The sequence below is a fragment of the Hesperophylax consimilis genome, chromosome 24 (assembly GCF_061612785.1).
Source record: "Hesperophylax consimilis isolate HC1 chromosome 24, BYU_Hcon_1.0, whole genome shotgun sequence".
Taxonomy (NCBI): Eukaryota; Metazoa; Arthropoda; class Insecta; order Trichoptera; family Limnephilidae; genus Hesperophylax; species Hesperophylax consimilis.
In genome coordinates this window covers 14,883,027-14,896,779 of record NC_142859.1, presented here as the reverse complement: position 1 = coordinate 14,896,779, position 13,753 = coordinate 14,883,027, and the positions used below count along the sequence as shown (strand labels likewise).

The 13,753-nt window shown below is 31.3% G+C and overlaps 2 protein-coding genes across 2 annotated transcripts in view; both read left to right on the top strand.

Moving 5' to 3' along the window:
- Nucleotides 1-13,753, top strand: part of LOC149411963 (uncharacterized) — a 591,119-nt gene that overhangs the window by 265,129 nt on the left and 312,237 nt on the right. The gene's annotated exons all lie outside the window — the stretch shown is intronic.
- Wnt2 (Wnt oncogene analog 2) overlaps nucleotides 1-13,753 on the top strand; it is a 280,802-nt gene that overhangs the window by 1,445 nt on the left and 265,604 nt on the right. The gene's annotated exons all lie outside the window — the stretch shown is intronic.

Here is a 13,753-nt window from a genome sequence, read left to right as displayed (position 1 = left end):
GCAGATTTAAAACTTCTACTAGTTTTTTTTTGTGTTTTCGTGAACTTTTTTTGTGAAATTGCTATTTTAATTTCTTATCCAGTAAGTTTTAGAAATACTAATTTTGGTTGTCGGTGCATGAGTGTATGCGTGAAGTGAGCGTAAGCGTAATACGTACTTATTCAAATTTCTAAATATATATTTATTTTTTAATACTTTCAGCTTCACAAATCCTACAATTATAATATCGCGTGATTTTTCGATAAAAAGAGAAACTGGAACTTATTGTAAGCTTCAACTTACTGTGCATTTTATTTTTTAAATGTGTCAACTTATGTAAGTTAGGTAGTTTTTAATTTTATTTAAATCGTTTATCTAAGTGTATTATTAATTTAAATTATTGTGTACTTGAAACAATGTTATATAAAAATATGCATACAATAAAATAGTGCTTTATAAAAATGGTTTATTACCGAAACACGCTGAAGGACTTTTATCGTTTTGATTTGGAAAAAAATCTCACCGCACTGTCAATATCAATTATTCACTTCGTAAATTAAATTTTTATTTTTGAAAGTAATATTAATGTTAGGTATTCAGTGCAAGTTATTTATTCATTCATAGATCGGTGATCTAATAGTTGAGTTTGTGATTTTGACGATTATTTAATAATTTGGTTATTACGGATATGGTTCGCGGCTCATATCCGTTTTGCCTCCATTCACGGTGATTTGTTTCCGGTAGCCATTGTTGCCAATGCAATTATATGTTGCAGCGGATAAAAGGAATCCCTGAATCGTCTCGCCTATAGGCAAATGGATTGTTAGTCATTTGCTAGACCGACATATTTATTTTGTATTCGAATTAAGGCGAACTTATTTTACCTATTATAAACACGTCAATGGTTCCATGTTCGTTTTAAAAATGATAAAGTCACTAAACGCTATGAAAAAACTAACCTGTAAACCTAACTTAATATAACATATTTACCCTAACCTAGTTATAAATTTTGTTTTTCATAACTTTCAATCACTTTTCAAAAGCAGGTCGTTTTGTTGAGTTGTTCAGTTACCTTAAATAATATATTCGTAAGTACTTACTTACTTAAATATTACCTTCTAAATACATATAAATGAATGTTTCTTTGTTTGTGTCTTATAGATTCCAAAACTACTGGACTTATTTCGTTGAAAATTTTAAATCTTGGAATAATAGTACTAGAAGTGTTTAGAGTTGTAGAAGAAGTTGGGGACGCCTGATAAAGTCTTTACGCATTTGGAGAAGCAGTCGATTTTAAATTTAAAATTTAATTTAAAATTAGTGTGAATTAATTTTTAAAATACAAACATACATGAATTAATTAATTTTTTATATATATAATGGACAAAAGAGATATCTCTGGTCATTTTTGGATGGATTTTGCTCTGCAGGTGAGTGATAGTTGATTACCGACACCTTTGCATTGATCAGATGGATTCATCCAGGTTGTATCATTTGTCAAAAGAGGTCTATTGAAGACTAAAATGTTTGAAATATTTTTTGACAATAATGTGCAGTGCGTATTATTACAATGTGCTGATTTATCATCATTAATATTTCTACTCTCTTGAGAGCTGGTTGATCTTATAATCTCATAGTGCAAATATATTATATAATACATCTCTGGTCATTTTTGGATGGATTTTGCTCTGCAGGTGAGTGATAGCTGATTACCGACACTTTTGCATTGATCAGATGGATTCATCCAGGTTGTATCATTTGTCAAAAGAGGTCTATTGAAGACTAAAATGTTTGAAATATTTTTGACAATAATGTGCAGTGCGTATTATTACAATATGCTGATTTATCATCATTAATATTTCTACTCTCTTGAGAGCTGGTTGATCTTATAATCTCATAGTGCAAATGCAAATATATTATAGTGCTGATCTGCCGTTTTTTTGAAGATCAAGGAGATGAACTCAATTGCAAGTGCGATTCTCTGGTGAGTCTTTCTGTTTATATGTATTTGGTGGCTGGTTATAAGTTGTCTTCTCCTGCAGAGTGAATTCATTGATCAATCCATTTTTTTTCACAGGGATTTAAAATATTCCCTGATGGTCTGTGCTATTTACAAGCCAGATTATCACCAGCATTATTTATGTAGGGAATGGGATACGCAGTCTAAATAAAGCCTATATAATGTATTTCTAAAGTAATAATGTTGTATACAGTAGTGAATTGTAAAAAATCTAGAACGCCCGAGGAAGACACGAATCAAATAATCATTTGGGGTAAATAGAGACGTACGCGATGAACGTGGAAAGAGGTGTAAGAAAATGTATGATGTGGAAGCGAATGGTAGAAGTCGTGAATGCCCGAGAAAAACATGGCATGATCAAGTGAAAGAAATACTTGAATCCGGTCAAAAATTTTCTGCAAATAATACATCAGAGCAACTCCGGCAACACGTCAGCTAGTTCATTATAATTGTGGATGACTAAGTTCTTGGGATTTTCTCAAGGCCTCCGTATAGGGTTAATGTAAAAAAAACATACGCATTTTTTGTATGCATTTCGTAGGAATTTTTTCTCAGTTGTTCATGATTTAAACCGAAAACTTAACATTTTCATAGAAGCGAAAAGGTTAACCTATAGGCAAATAGGTAGAGTTGTTGAATAATATTTTTGATATTGATGGCTTGGTACGATTTAACTCATACCATACTATATAGCCAAAGAGCACAACTACACGCATTTTTGAAATCTATTTAAATATGTTATTGTTAATTAAATCATAATACTTTATTATTTTAATTTTAAACTAACAGAAGTCAGTTAATAATTCTAATATTATTAAAATTTTGTTTTTAATTGCTTACAAATTAGGTACAAATATATATGTTTATTGCACATATATATGTTTACACGAAGAAAAATAAATATTGCTAATTTATTAAGAATCTCTTCAAACCAGGAAACGGCTTGCAGTCCCGTTTTTAACCGGATTACCAATTATTTAAAGGGATTCTTAATAAATTACCAATACTTGTAGGCAGTGATGGAAATTGAGTAAATGATGCTAGATTTTTTCAAGAATCAATAGGATTTCTCCTCACTGAAGAAAAATATTTTGTCATGATAGTAATATAGAGAGAACCATTAACCGGCTGGTCATACAGACTGCAAGATAAAATAATCTATGATTTTTTAAATTGATTTTATATTGGACTTATTCGATGACGATACTACTGTCAATCTTTCACTCTGAAACGTGCCGCAAATATTCTATAAAATTATTTTAAATGAATAAATTGTGAAATAATACAAATTAATAAAATTAAAGGTACTTGCGCACATCGGGATTTGAACTCGCAACCTCTGGCTTGCTATTCGAGAGCCATTCCCCTCGACCATGGAGACCGTCAAATATGATGACGTATAATAGTCACCAGGAACATAGAGACCTAAGCGTTCCAAAATATCTGAATTATTTTATATCTTGCCTCACAGCAGTCTAGAAAGTGGGTAGCGGTATATCCCTCTCTTCTGAGCTGTAGGGAGTGGAATCATGCACAGAAGAAAGTACGTCAAAGTCCCTTATATTCTATGATACCTTATATTATTTTTTTTCAAATGTTGATAGATGGAATAAAACGGGGAGTGGGCGCAATTTAATAACTTAATTTATTTATTTATTTATAACGCTAATTTATGAAAAACCCTTCACTTTATTTGTATTCCTGTTAAAAACGGGATTGTAGGTGATTAACAAATGAATTGATAGGTATCCTGATAAACTTTAAGTAAAATACCAATACTTTGTCAAGATGTCCGAACACGTGTTCATAAAAATCATAATATTTTTGCATATCAAATATGATATATTATTAAAACAAACGCAGGTGGATGAACACGTGTTTCAATTACAAATTTACAAACACTTTATCAGGAAGGTAAGTTACATTGTTATAGGTAAGTTGTTCAGGAGTACAATAATAAGGGCATAGTTAAGCTGAGTATGAACAGTATAAGCAGGTACAATACAAGTTATCATAGAGAGTTCTGTTATACAAAAAGTTCAATAATTGTATACAAAATAAGTACTTAAGGTACTATAAAAGTTACAGAGCAACGTGTAGTAACTATGTTGATATTAATAAAATAAAAAAACATGATCACTTTGTTTTAAAGCATGTTTGTTTGTAGCAAACCTTTATTATATTATTTCAGTATATAAAACAGGCATGATGCCCAAAAATTTACATACAAAGATATTTTATTCGAAGTAATAACATACATTAAAATAATAACAAACATTTTAAGAAAAATATTTTTCTAATTTTGAAAAAGGTAAATGACAAACAAGAATGGGTTAAAGGTAGCACGGAAATAGGTCCGTAAACAATTTTTAATTATCACCTGAACTCATTTACCTGCAATTATTAGACAATGATTTGGTAAGTTCAACTTTACCTGTCTTTAAATAAAGGGTTTTATTTCATCACAATATCAACTTGATATGATTAATAATAAAACTTTATTAATGTGATTAAATATGCGTATTTAATATACATTATTATATATATATATATATTAGACATATTTTATATAACTTTGCCTTTGTTCAAGAAATATCTGAATGACATTTTAATGCAGTATAATTATAGAGCAATTACGTATATTTTTTATTTTTTTCTTGTTGTTTTCATGTAGATTATAATATTTTGTGTTTATATATTTATTTTTGTGCCATCTGCAATTTTTAAACTCGTAAACGATTTTTTTTTCTCTTTTCTCTTTTTATCTTATATATTTTTTTACATTTAACCATTCAGGCTTAATAAGCATTTTTGCCAGAAATAAAACAATAGCCATGTGATGTGTTAATTGGTTAAAGATTTGTATTTAAATTTAGTTATCTAAACTTTAACAAAACACCTGTGTCTTTGTATTATGCAGTATATCCTGTAAAGTACACATATATTTAAAAGCCCAACAGGGCGTTTATAATAATACATAAATAAATATATGTTTTGCCGGATCGGAATAATAGAACGGCGATAAAAAGTACACACGAAAAAGTATGAAATAATAGTATTTATTTATTTAAAAAATATAGTAATAAAAATATACACGTCCCCTTGTTGAGGTGATATTTAAAAAGAATAGCTTTTTTAAAATAAAGCGCTCATTATTGGTATTAAATCGTATTGTTAACTATCAATAAATAATCTAAGAAATTTTTTTCTGAACTTAATACGCACCGTTATTATGGGTAATACATTACTAGGATGTCGAAGATGCTGTGGCTGTAAATAACGTTTAATGTCTTTATAAAGGTCTCAATAAAACTCATTGTTGAGTTTCATCTTCACTGCTTAGTAACGTGCTGTCCATATGGCTAAATATCTATGCCTATTACGAAAAAAATTGCGTTAAGAAAAATTCAAATATATTTCTTTATTTATATAAATAAGATTGATTGTCTGTGGCGGGTGGCCGATGGGCAGCGTTTGTTTGATTTTTACGCAAAACTACTTTTTTATTCCATTATTGATGAAATTTTGTACACTTATTCTTCAAAACAAGAGTCAAGTCAAGCCTCAGTCTGATTTCTAAAAATTATGTAAAGCTCGTGCAACGCCGGGGAATTCAGTTTTTTTATTAAAAAAGTTTATTCAATTTATCTGGAGTAACCTTATTAAAGCTTATAAGCCTCATTGTAATGGTTAATTTAATAATTGCTGAAGATACTATCAACAACGCTCAATAAAAGTATGAAAGAGATAAAGACACAGAAAATAAAATGATAACCGTCACAACTGGGATTCAAACCCAGATCCTCTTTTCTTACCGGGACTGGCAACACTACCAATTTACTACCACCGATGGCGTACCTTTGTTATTTTCTGCGTCTTTAACTCTATCAGTAAAGTTTATATAGAGTTTAATGAATGACAAAATTCGTGCAATCCTGAAACATTAGTCATGCATTAATTTTGGAATCATCCATGGCCTATTGATGGCAATTTGAAAACTCAATTTATAAGAATGCTCGAAGTTTATTATAAGATGTGAAGTTTACTTTTTTAAACCACCCTAGATGAAATAAACAATGTTAAGTTAAGTTTCCCACGAAACATATATTTACAAAGTATGTAATTTTGATATTTTTTTTTGAAAACACGTAATTGATTTTTACTTAAAACTATAAACTTACCGTGCGCAAAGCCATCAAAATGAAAATCTACAGAGCCTGTCCTAAAAATGGATGAAAAATTGGTGAAACACCCTTGTAGGTGTTAACCATAGTTATTTTCATGTTTCTTTACTAAAAAACCTGTCTTATCTCGCCAAATATTGATACTATCATCTTGGGAGTAGGCTCATTAGATTCAGCACAAATTAAAATAGATTGAAAAATATAATCTCTTAAAAATAATTTCAATACAACACGTGGTACTTCGTGCAGACCGCAAAAAACCCAGTTGTTGATCTTGACGGGTGAAAAACCGCAACGCAATATAGTAACTGTTTGTTGATTGAAAATTGATAGGCTGACTGTCGAACACTCGTGGAAATGTAATTACGTGTATATTGGTACCAGATAGTGTAATAAGTACGTTTAGGTGGAGACCATACAACCTTGGTTTTTGTGATACAAACTGACTGAAAATTACCACATATCTAGGAGTCAGTGTTGGTTGTTTTCCTGTAGAATGGTAGCTAATCCCAGTATTGTTATGTGAAATATCACCGTTTGTATTATGAACTTGGCATTGAGTAGCTTGTTTACAGTTATGTTTATTGGTCATATAACCTTTGTAATAACCGCAAATAGTTCATATGCCCGGAGCAAGGAGGCATATCATCTCCTGAATTGAGGATTATAGGTATACGGTCTTTCTAAAACCTCTTAATTTGTATAAATACCATACAGGAGTACGATTTTCTAAAGCCTGTGGGACTATGACACCTCTAAATGAGGTGTTTTGAGATATTATAGTAATTTGAGAGGGGAAGAAAAAAAAAAGAAAAAAACTCAAAGAGGGTCATGAAATTTGTACACTGATATTTATATGAAGGTAATCTAATTTTTTCCAGATCTTAATATTTCCTTCAAAGTGTTCAAATATATATTAAACTGTCAAAAAATAAGAAAAGACGCAATTGTACTTACTGTGAAATTTTTTTCGGTTATTATGCGTATTGCGCTTCCTCATTCTTCAGCCAATCTTTCGGACAGCGTTACAGTGTCCATCATCAGGGTAGATTTATAAATTGTGGAGAAGTGTGATTATATGTAGATGATAAACCGTATTGCACGCATTAATCCTGTTAGAGTCAAAATTTCGGTACAAAAATTAATTACATTAATGTGGTTTTAGGCGTTGTACCAAGAAAACTTAGCCCCGTCGACATATTCAGACAGAGAAAGTACATTTATTTTACACCAAAACTCCACAACATCCTTCCCCCAGATATAAAACGAATAGAAAAGTTAAATGAGAATAAAAATTTGACAGAAAGAGGTCAATTAAAAAACTGAAAACACTAAAAACGAAGTAGAAGACAAATAAGATGGATGTAAATATTTTGACCCTCCTCAGCACCTTAAGAAACCCTAGCGAGGAGGACTAAGAAATACCGTTACTACAATATAACTCTACATAATATTTTCTTTGTAAAATGTTTTATAAAGTCGCCAAAAATATTTATAAATTGTAATAACAAATTATCTTATTATAGCACAAAATATACTTTATACTCTAGAGTTTATTGAACCCCTGTGCGTTATGTACTGTACATCAATATGAGGTGGATACAATGAGATGTAAGTGAGTATTGAGTATCTCAATCAAGCCCAGAATTCGATTGCGTAATATATTTAATGAAGCGGACATACAAAAAGCAGTTGTCTGCCTTTTATTGGTGTAATTATCCAGTCATAAAATGTGGCGTTAAATTGGGCGCCCGAAATAAATTGTGTTCCACTCAGGGCGAGTTAATTAAATGTACAGGTATGTGGACCTAAATACGTTATCTGCCTACTCTTTAATCGTAGGATCTTGACTATGCGTATGTGAGAATATTTGTTTGTAAGTTCCACTAAAATCTTTCAAAATGTGGGCTTTAGTTTTTTTCTCTGAAACTTTTATGGTTCGCAGCTTTTTTTCGATTCGTGTCGTTATGTCAATCATAAGCGTTTTAATGTATATGATAACCAACACCTCTGCCATCGGTAACTCCAAGTATTTTGCTTCATTTGGTGACATACCTGAGTGCCCGAGTTCAAGGGGTGAGATTTTTCTAGGACTTGGACCATTTGAACAGCAACTCTAATCAGAATTCTTGCCTGAACAGACGATGCAATAATTACAATAGCGTATTATCCAAGGTTGATATTTTCAGTTGCGAACTTACCAAATACAATAGATCCATAAAAGAATATTTCTCTGATGGTTTGTGAATAATGTTTATGTCTCATTTGTTTATATCTCTATAATGATTTGATTTATATCTACAACCTCTCTCCATGGCTATAAATGTATTGTTTTTTAAAATTTAAATCTTTCGTTTAGTATAAATTTTTAATTCATATTATTTTCTCACAAATGTAAATAACTTTTTCAATATTATGCTGTCTCAGTTAAAGTCACAAGGAGGAAATTCATAATTGGTTTTATGTTACTATGCTTATGTACAAACTGATTAAATGTTAACTGTCGATTTCCCAAAAATGAATAAATAAATTAAAATCACGTTCAAAAATTGTTTTGCTTGAGATGTGTGCACGAAGTTGGCTCTTAAGTTTTGACTACGAAATACTTGAGTGCTGTTACGCGGTAACTTAAACGTCTCTTTTTGAAAATAACAGATGGCGCCACTCCCGTTCACAACAATCACAAACTGTACAGTCATTAAGATGATAATATTAGAATTATGATAAATAAAATACATACATTTCTCTAATACTTTCACATATCATCAACAGTCAACAATACAATGCAAACTGTTTATCTCGTATTGAATATCAGTTGAATCTGAATAATATCTCGCCGAATAAAATGATTTGAAGGCACCTCGTTCACAATGTCTTGTTGGTGTATTGAGTTATGGTCGGATCATGGGCATAAATAAATCCATATCGGCTTTGTTGGACATCCCAAAGCTCGATGTTATAATGTCAGATTGTGTTTATTGATGGTAAGTGATCCTTGGCTTTAATGCGATATCGGATAAGCAGCTCGTTTTATATAATATTACTATAGACTACAGCAATAATACAAAAAAGTCCTAGGAATTGGTGAATAGATAACGGATAATATATATTATTTGGATTGCAAATTTAGAGTACACAGTTTTTTATAAAACTTCCGATTTTATTGTCCGAGTTAAATCTTCCCCATAGGAAAAACTAAACCCTTCCACACACTTTTCCACAAATGATCATCTAGTCAATCAACATTATCTAAGTGCATTATATAAGCAAAATAAATACAAAACAATAGAAGAACAACACGTCAACTCACCAGAGATCAAATGGGAAAATAATTCACCGACTCCAGATATTTTCATATCAGAGGGTTCGGCTCGGTAGAACTTCTAACAGGGCCTATAAATCCTACTGATCCCCCAACATAAATATTTAAAAAATCTTTTGTTATCCTACATGTATTCAAAATGACCGATTTTTGCATCTTTATATATAATTTTCTTGATACATCTAATACGCCTAAATTTTTAATGAGAGAGCTAGGTATAATGTCAGTAGCCGAAATAACGAATAGTAATATTTTTATAGTCTGAAAATGCCAAATTCTTTTTATTTCACTTCCTAAATCTGTGTATTTACTTATTATTTTTTTTTTCAATACTTTCGAATTAAATTTTGTTCATTTTACTATTTTGATCCAAAAATTAAAATAGTTTTGTGAACAGTAGACCTCGCGTCCAAAAAAAGTATGTTTCTAATTTTCGCGTAGGTATTCAATAAATCAAAACCGAAACTTCCCCTGAATTCATAATATTTGGTCGTCTTTAAATACCTCTTTTATCAAGATTTTTTTATTTCATGTAAAAAAAACTATTTCTATCTTTTCCAAGCCATTGCAACAGCCACCATCTTGAACCGAAAACGCAACGTACAAACAAACTTACAGACCGACGAAATGCAAAGCAGTTAAAAATAATTTTGCAACGCTTAATCGATCATTCAATAAAATTCATCTTGTATCATAGCTTTGACCTAGACTTTGAAACATAATGTCATAGCTCACCGTTCGAGAATTTATGCTGTGACTAACAAATAGTTTTTTGCTTAAGGTACTTCTAAGGAATAATTAAGGCACTTTTTAAAAATTTATATTCCATACTATTTATTTCCTGCTTTAACTGATAAATGATCGTGAATCAGTTATTATAATAGATCAATTACACTTTGTGAGTAATCCGGAAAAAACTTATAAGTCATAATTCCGCGCTAACAAGAAAAAAAAATCCTAAGAAATAAGATGACTAACAAATAAATAAAATTTCCTTAGTTCGATCGTGATCGAATTGAAAAATTCTTCGAATAATGATGTTTGTTAATAATCACTAAATAATTATTTGTGCAACATTGCAGTTTTTGCAAGCTAGTATTTAAATAAAGAACACTATAATTACCTGCCTACGATTTAAGGCGATGCACTGCGTAGTAATGCAAAATCATGTGTTTTTGGTTGAAAAATTTGGTCGCCTAGAAATGTATAAGATGCTTTAATTTAATACTGCGAGTAGAATACATCCTGGCCTTTAAAAAAATCGAGTATTTTTTAGATAAGTCTTTTTATAAGCACAGAAAAATATAATGTATAAGGCTTATGAAAACTGCTTTAAAGTTCAAAATCTCCTATTTACGAACCCATTTTCGGTTATGATTTTATTGTATAATGTGGCAAGTTAAGTTATTTATTAAATGATCGAAAAAAAAAATTATGCCTGAACATCCACAAAATAAAATAAAAGGCACTTTTTAGCCATGTTTTTTTTTCTTGCATAAATCAAAACAGGCGGATGATGTTAAGCGGGAATTTAAACCTTATCGCCATCTACGTAACGGGTGCTATTGATAGCGGCTTGATTTAAAATATTACACGACGTAGTGCATCGACTTAAGTAAAATACAAATGAATTACTTACTTCTCACAAATCACATATTTTTCTTAACATTGACTCCACACGAGAGGCTCTGAGGAAAATATTTTTGTCCTCGGGTCCTATGCATCTATGGGGATTATGTTTGGAGGTTATTTTTAAGTAATGGTAAGAGAGAAAGTTCAGGGTCTGTGAGTCTAAATGTGAATCTATCACTCCCACTGCGATTCTAGGCGATGTGTTGAAATAGTCCAACTCGAAAGGATCTCCCTCAACCATTCTCTCCCGATCTGGCTCGCCACGCAGGAGGAAGGCGGACTCGTCCGCCGACAAACTTCACCCCATGAACAATGAGGATGTTCTGAGCAGGAAAAAGGTATGAAGGGTGGTTATGAATCTAGGAATCATTGTGTTCAGGAGTGACGTAAAATATATTTAAGGTAATAGGTCGAAAGACAAGTTGGAGAGGTAAAAGGGTCTCCCCAAATCAGCCACTCCATATCTAGCACGTCAAGCAGGTGATGGACAATCGCATCCTGCACATACCTCATCCGATGAACCCAGGCACCCCTGCTAAATCACCAAACGTAGCCAACCACTTAGGGTTACTTATGGCAGAGTTGTTGTTTATCCAATAAGTGGTTCAAATTGAGAAAACCAACTCAATACAGGACCACAATTGTATACTCCCGTTCGCCGTATGTAGAATTTGCGAAATGATCATAAAATAAGGATGTTGTTAACATATTGAACGCATCACTCACTAAATATAAACCGGTCTTAGTAGTATTTATATCGGGAAACAGAACAACAAATTAAACAAATTGCCTAGCTATGTTTTGACTAATTCCATTTATTTATAATTTTCCTAATCTATCTTGCATTAAAGCATTTTTTTATAAATAGAAGTTAAGCAAAACTTAAATGTGTAAAAGTTGGGCGTGAGATTCAAAATAAATAAATAGTACCCTCAAACTTGTTGCCCAAATCTTGCATCATATTGTTTAGTGAGTTTGTCTGATAGTTGGCTGTGTGCGTATTGCAGATAAATGATACGTCTCGTCTTGTGCTCCTAGTCGGTGTCTATGCTATTTGTAACCACTTCTATGCTACACTAAACGCATTGTGGCTATAAAAATATTTTTAAATATTTATTATTCAACTAATCCTAATAATTATTAAAATAAAGAACTGAAAGTGGTTTTAACGCCTCCTTTTTTACTAAGACAATTAATCATACACCAATTAATAATAAATTATTGATTGAAATAATTTATTACTTCAGACAAGGATAAAATAATAAAAAAATAATTTGAATAAAATAACAATTAGATTTTAACCTTTTTTGCATATCTAGAAATCTAAAATCTACAACTTTGCTTGTATGGACTGGTCGTGAATGAAAAAAATAGAGGATGCAGCAAATTAAAAAAAGTAACAATCTCATTTATTTCTTAATAATTATTGTCAATTTATATCTCACATTTTCATTTCCATCATGAACCGTGGAGCTTCGATGTATATCAATTGAATTGTTCGGCTGTCTGTGAAAATGTTTGCACGTTCCGTTTCTGTTTCAAGATGGTGGCGTAGTAAAGATTATTTTTTAAAATGCGAAATCGTTGGACTTTTTTATTCACAATATTTCAATAGTATGTTACCTACCTCACTGCAGAAAGTTTTAAAAAAGAATTGTCATTGAGATAGTAACGTTTCTTTGGATAAACTCGTTCAGTTTTCTTCTTGAAACAAAAAGTACACGGTTCATAATTAAGTAGGTATGTATTTAAGTACCTACTTACAAAATCTCCTCATAGACTCTTCATCAATTTTCAGAAAATATATAAAAAGTGAAAATCTATTTCTATCTAATGCTAATCGTAATCACGGGCATAGCCGGGTACTAAAACAGAGCAAAGACATATTATTCAATATATCATATTATTTAATTGTCATTTTACTTTGCCATTATATTAATTAATTACAGCAATCAGTACAAATGGAAATGTACAGGTAATAAATATCAGCATGGCGATTTGTATTGGAACAGATATATTATTCTAGACAAGGGGCGTTTCAGAGTTTTTGCCGCCTTGGGCTGGACTCAATAATTCTGAATATCCAACTTTAAAATAAATTAAAAGTATTTCCGCAATTTATAAATGTATGATTGAACGTAGATTTTTTTTTGAATATGGGTGGGTGCTCTAACAAAGCAGCCTTCAAGGAAAAATATGATAAAATAGACACCTCTTAATTTTGATCCCTATTTTATATTTTATCCGCTGAAGAGTTAACCTGACAGAAGTCTGATGTTGTGGGAATGTGAGCTTGCTAAAAGTGAATTAAATTTTTCCAGACTAAGGCTTAATTACAACTGCCGAGCAACAATTGGAGAGTAGAGGTGATCACATGCCAAAGAGACAGTGGGCAAGTTAGTTAATCGGATTAATTTAAAGTGCTCTTAACATGGTTTTGGGATGGAGCAAAAAAAGAAAAATATGAGAATATTACAATAACACTCTGCTAAAAAATTCTTAGTTTATGTTTTTTTTTTCTATCACTGACTGACTCGGCTGATCGAGTGGAGAGCGAGTTAAGCGCCGAGTTGAGTGTGCAAGTGGAGAGGGTACTTACTTGACCGAGTCATTGGG